Below are 6,790 nucleotides of genomic sequence, written 5' to 3' on the forward strand. Positions count from 1 at the left end.
CAGGTGTTATTAAAGGAGCAGGTGTTCACTCTGATCAATAACTCAGAAACAGCGACGTTCACAATGTAAAACCCTTCCCAGGCAGACCTTCCCGGAGAGCTGCCTATGTTCAGCACTGGTATAAGTCTGTCCAGGTGTTATTAAAGGAGCAGGTGTTCACTATGATCAATAACTCAGAAACAGTCAACATCCCATTCCCTCACTGTCACAGTCACACATTTCCGGACAGCTAACTATCTCCAGCACTGTGGACAAGATACCATTAACGTTCGAGTCAAACCCATGAATCAAATGAAAAATCGGAATATTCAACTGAAGTATCGATATCACTGACCGATACTTGTGTAATGATCCTCAAGTTGGAAGCTGGCAAAATGATCTTCAGAGTTTTCACACCGGTTAACACACAGAAATATCAATCATGAAATGCTCTGGTCACTTACCAAGAACTCCCGTGAAGGAAATGACGACAGTCAATATTTTATCCACGCTCAGGTATCTATCCAACACTGTAGACATCTCCTCTCTTCAGTGATGTGTCGCCGTGTGCTACAGGCGATCTCACGGAATGAAATGTTGAGGCGGTAGACGCCTGCGATTTTTATTACCATTTAGTGACTCCAGGGGGACAGACTTAAAAATAAAGGTTTGCAAACCCTTACGTCAGAGAGGTGTATTCCCCGCGGTGTAACATTGTGATTAATTTAGTGAAATAATTGTGAAACTGCAGACAATGGAAACTGTGATGGTAGTAGTGGCTGTAAATTATGAGAAGCATTCTTCCAGCAGTGGGGATATTGTTTCAAATACCATCAGACCCAGCTCTCCACCTTATCTCGTGTCGGTTCGACTTTTGTCCATCAGTTGAGCAGACCCGCCGAGAGTAAACCGGCCACTCCACTCCGATTCTTCACCAATTGTAATCACAGCGCATCTCACTGTAACCTTATCTCCCACTGCCGATTACCAGCAACCATTCTCAGCTTGTTTGTCTGATGGGTACCAAACTTTGTCCTGGTTCAAAATATGTCTACGTTCATCACCGCTGACAGAAAAGTATACGCTGAGAATAAACGTTGGACCGTCTATTTCTCCTGCTCCTACATAGAACAGAGGAAGGTAAAGCACAGGAACAGACCTTTCAGCCCACAGTCTGCCCCATCCATGTCGCCATGTTAAACGAATCCTACTTACCAATACTTGATCAGTCTCCCTACATTCCCGGCTGTCCGTGTGTCAACCCTCACAGCAGTAATCTTGGGCTTCTGCGTTCTAGGGTCTCAAAAGCTTTTCGGCCATAGGTGTGTATTAATTGGAACTAACACAAGTGTCTGAGCCGTCAAAGGTGTCTTGTCAATTGCAATGTGCTTCCACTGTAAACATGTACTTCTAAGGAAACAGAATACTGATGTAAATTGTCATTGAAGCTTGTGAAACTGGAACTAGCGGTCATACGTTAAGGGTGAAAGGTGTGACATTTAAGGGGAAATTCTTCACTCTGAGGGTAGTGCGGGAGTGGGACGAGCTGTCAGCGGAATTGTTGGATTTGGGTTCGATTGCATTTTGTAGTTCTCTGTGACTCTAAACGAAGAGTGGTTGGAGGCTACCTGGCTGGGTGTGGGTGAGAAGCGTTCTTGATGGGGAAGAGAAATATATAGGTGACTGGGCAAAATGAGGCGATCAGGGTCAGGAATTTTAAGTTGCTGAAACGATGGAGATCATATGACCTATCCAGGATGTAGATGGGAACGGACTTTACCAAGGGCGATAAAAGAATTCGAGGAGTACGGTCAGGAGTCCAACCGGACAGAAGCAAGCAGAGACAATGGGCTAATCCGGACAGTCAGTTTTGTGTGGAAATTGTGTTTATGACATGGACTGGCTGCTGCTATTATCTCCCTCGCTCCTTGAATGGCATTTTCACCACAGCCAAAGGCCCTTCCCATTCCTTGTTCAACCTTCTCATGTTTGTTCGGTTGTCTGCGCAACTAAGCTCATGATGTTGCTGAATCCCTTAAAGTAGAACGTAACACATTTCTGTACATGGCCTTTGATTCAACAGTTACTTTGCAGATATATAGTTAGACGCTCTCTTACCAACAATACACCGGTTACACCCCCCCCCCCCACACACACACAAACATATACATAAACACACACACACACACACACACGTGCGCGCGCGTACAAATACATGGAAACATAGAACATAGAAAAACATGCTGCACAATAAATGTAAGAAGGGTAATGATAACATTGTAATGGGGAATTCACTATGCAAGGAGATTGGCAAAGGCAGGTTGGTGTCGGATCGCAAGAGAATTTGCTGACTGCCTCTGAGATGGCTTTCTAGAGCATCTTGTGCTTGAGCCTACTCGGGATAAGGCTATCTTAGTTTGGGTGTTGTGTAATAATCCAGTTCTTATTAGGAAGCTAACGTAAAAGAACCCTTAGGAAGACAGCTATCATTAGAACAAAAGAACGTAAGAAATAAGAAATAGGAGCAGGAATAGGCCACTCGGCCAATCGAGCCTGCCCCGCCATTTAATAAGATCAATTCTGGTCTGTCCATAAAATCAGCTCCAGCTAACTGCCTTTTTTCTACAACCCTTAATGCCACTATTATGTTAAAATCTATCTAACTGTATTTTAACTATATTTCGTGAAGAAGCCTCAACTGCTTTCCTGGGCAGAGGATTACAAAGATTCACCTCTCTCTGGGAAAATAAAAACAGTTTCTCCTCATCTCCGTCCTAAATCTTTCCCCTGAATCTTGATCCGATGATCCCTACATGTAGTATCACCTAACAATGGAAATCTTATCTATCCCGGTCTAAATGATCTGCTCTCATTCTTCTGAATTTCAGAGACCATAGCCCCAGGCGATACAGTCCCGCTCATAAATTAATCCCTTCATCTCTGTAGTCAACCTGGTAAACATCCCCTGCACTGCCTCCAAAGCCAATATATCCTTCTTCAAATATGGAGACCATTACAGTACACGGTACTGCAAGTGCGGCCTCAACAGTACCCTGTATAGTTGCAACATGACCTCCCTGCTCTAGAATTCAATCCCTCCAGGAATCAAGACCAACATTCCGTTTGCCTTCTTAATTAACTGTTGTATATGCAAACAAACTTTTTGCAATTCGTGCACAAGCACTTCCAAGTCCCTCCGAACAACAACACGCTACAATCTTTCACCGTTTAAATAATATTTTGTTCTTCTATTATTCTTTCCAAAGTAGATGATCTCGCATTGACCAACGTTGGATTCTATCTGCCGGACCTTGGCCCACACACTTAACCCATCTATATCCCTCTGCAGACACTCCTCATCATCTGTACAATTTGCTTTTCCACTCAATTTAGCGTCATCAGCAAATTCTGCTGCTCTGCACCCAGTCCCCTCTTCCAAGCCATCAGTGTAAATGGTAAAGAGCTGTGGGCCCAGTACCCACCCCTGCGGCACCGCACTCACTACTGACTGCCAACCGGAGAAACACCCATTTATACCAACTCTCTGCCTTCTATTGGTTAACCAATCTACTATCCATGTCAATATACTTCCTTTGACTCCATGCATCCGTATCTTATTTACAAGTCTCTTGTGCGGCACCTTATCGAACGCCTTCTGCAAATCCAAGTATACGAAATCCACCTGTTGCCCTCTAACCTCTGCACTCATTATGTCCTCAAAGAACGCCAGCAAGTTTGTCCAACAGGACCTGCCCATTCTGAATCCGTGCTGCCTCTGTCAAATGGAACCTATCCTTTTCGCTCTTTCTTCCTTAAAGACAAATTCAAGCACTTTCCCGACAACAGATGTTAAGCTAACTGGCCTATAGGTGCCCGCCTTTTGCCTTCATCCTTTTTTTAAAAGGTGACGTGACATTCGTTGTCTTCCAATCCGCCAGGAACTGCCCAGAGTCTAGAGAGATTTGATAAATGATTACGAACACGTCGACTATAACCTCCGCCAATTCCCTCGGCACCCTGGGATGCATCCCATCAGAACCAGGGGAATTATCAAACTTCAGGCCCTCTAGTTTGCTCATCACTATCTCTTTGGTGACAGGTGATTTTATCGAGCTCCTCACCTCCATTTTCGCTTATAACATCCTCCTTTGGCATATTAGACGTGTCCTCCACCGTGGAGACTGGCACAAAATAGTCGTTCGATGCCTCAGCCATTTCCTTACCACCGTATATCAATTTCCCTTTCTCGTCTTCCAAGGGACCTACGTTGACTTTAGCCACCCTTTTGCTCTTTATATATTTATAGAAACATAGAACACCTACAGCACAATACAGACCCTTCGGCCCACAATGTTGTGCCGAACATGACCCTACCTTAGAAATTACTAGGCTTACCCATAGCCCTCTATTTTTAAAGCTCCATGTACCAATCCGGAAGTCTCTTAAAAGACCCTATCGTATCCGACTCCACCACCGTTGACGGCAGCACATTCCCCGTACTCACTGCTCTCTGAGTAAAACACCTACCCCTGACATCCCCTCTGTACCTACTCCCCAGCACTTTAAACCTGTGCCATCTTGTGGCAGCCATTTCATCCCTGGGAAGAAAAAGCCTCTGACTATCCACACGATCAATGCCCCTCATCAACTTATACACCTCTATCAGGTCACCTCTAACCCTCCGTCGGTCCAAGGAGAAAAGGCCGAGTTCACTCAACCTATTCTCATAAGGAATGCTTCCCAATCCAGGCAACATCCTTGTAAATCTCCTCTGCACCTTTTCTCTGCTTTCCATATCCTTCCTGTTGTGAGGCGACCAGAACTGAGCACAGTACTCCAGCTGGGGTCTGACCAGGGTCCTATATAGCGGCAACATTACCTCTCGGCTCCTAAATTCAATTCGACGATTGATGAAGGCCAATACACCATACGCTTTCTTAACTACAGAGTCAACATCCGCAGCTGCTTTAAGCCTCCTATGGACTCGGACCCCAAGATCACTCTGATTCTCCACACTGCCAAAGACTTACCATTAATACTATATACTACCATCATATTTGACCTACCGAAATGAACCATACTTTCATAGGCTGAACTCCATCTGCCAATTCTCAGCCCAGTTCTGCAGGCTATTAATGTCCGCCTGTAACTTCTGACATCCCTCCACACTATTCACAACAACTCCAACCTTTGTGTCATCAGCAAACTTACAAACCCATCCCTTCACTTCCTCATCCAGGTGATTTATAAAAATCACGACGACTAGGGTCCCAGATCCCTGAGGCACTCCACTGGTCACCGGCCTCCATGCAGAATATGACCCATCTACAACCACCCTTTGCCTTCTGTGGGCAAGCCAGTGCTGGATCTACAAAGCAATTTCCGCTTGTATCCCATGCCTTCCTACTTTCTTAATAAGCCTTGCATGGGGTATCTTATTAAATGCCTTGTTGAAATCCATAGACTACATCTACCACTCTTTCTTCATCAATGTGTTTAGTCACAGCCTCAAAAAAAGAACGGTCTCATAAGGCACGACCCGCCCTTGACAAATTCATTCTGACTATTCCTTATCAAATTATACTTCTCCAATTGTTCATAAATCATGTCTCTCAAGATCTTCCGAATCAAGCTATGAACCACTGAGGTAAGACTCACTGGCCTATAATTATCTGGGCTATCTCTACCACTATTCTTGAATAAAGCAACAACATTCGCAACCCTCCAATCCTCCGGAACCTCTCCCGTCCCCATTGACGATGCAAACATAATCGCCAGAGGCTCAGCAATCTCCTTCCTGCCTCCCACGGTAGCCTGGGTACATCTCATCCGGTCCTGGCGACCTATCCAACTTGATGCTTTCCAAAAGCTCCAGCACATCCTCTTTCTTAATATCTACATGTTCAAGCTTGTTAGTCTGCTGCACGTCATCACTACTATCACCAAGATACTTTTCCATAGTGAATACTGAAGCGAAGTATTGATTAAGTACCTCTGCTATTTCCTCCGGTTCCATACACATTTTCCCACTGTCACACTTGATAGGTCCTATTCTTTCACGTCTTATCCTCGTGCTCTTGACATACTTGTAGAATGTCTTGGGGATTTCCTTAATCCTGCCCACCAATGCCTTCATATGGCCCCTGTCTCCTGACTCCCAGCTGTCTCTTTTTGTGAGCCAGCTGCTCTTCCCAGTCTCCTCAGTTTGGTTCGCAGCCTCCAAAAATTCTAGTTTAAACTTTCCCTAGTAGCCTTAGCCTCCCCGCCAGGATATTGGTCCCCATGGGATGCAAGTGCAACCTGTCCTTTTTGTACAGGTTACACCTGCTCCAAAAGAGGTCCCAATTATCCAAAGATCTGAATCCCCGCCTCCTGCTCCAATCCCTCAGCCACGCAATTATCCTCCACTTCATTCTATTCCTATTCTCACTGCCACGGAGCACATCCAGTAGTCCCCTGGTTACTACATTCGCTGTCCTGCTTCTCAACTTCCTTCCTAACTCCCTGTAGTCTTTTTTTTTTCAGGACCTCTTCCCTTTCCCTACCTATGTCATTGATACCAGTATGTACCACGACCTCTTGCTCCTCACCTCCCCAACGCAGGATATCTTGGATGTGATCAAAAACATCCTGGACCCTGGCACCTGGGAGGCAAACTGCCATCCGAGTTTCTTTCCTGCGTCCACAGAATCACCTGTCGGACGCCGAAACTAGAGAGCCCCCTATCACTAATACCTTCCTCTTCCTTTCCATAACCTTCTGAGCCACGGTGCCGGTGCAGAGGCACGGCCACTGTCACTTCCCCCAGGTA

The sequence above is a fragment of the Hypanus sabinus genome, unplaced genomic scaffold (assembly GCF_030144855.1).
Source record: "Hypanus sabinus isolate sHypSab1 unplaced genomic scaffold, sHypSab1.hap1 scaffold_667, whole genome shotgun sequence".
In the NCBI taxonomy this organism is placed as follows: domain Eukaryota; kingdom Metazoa; phylum Chordata; class Chondrichthyes; order Myliobatiformes; family Dasyatidae; genus Hypanus; species Hypanus sabinus.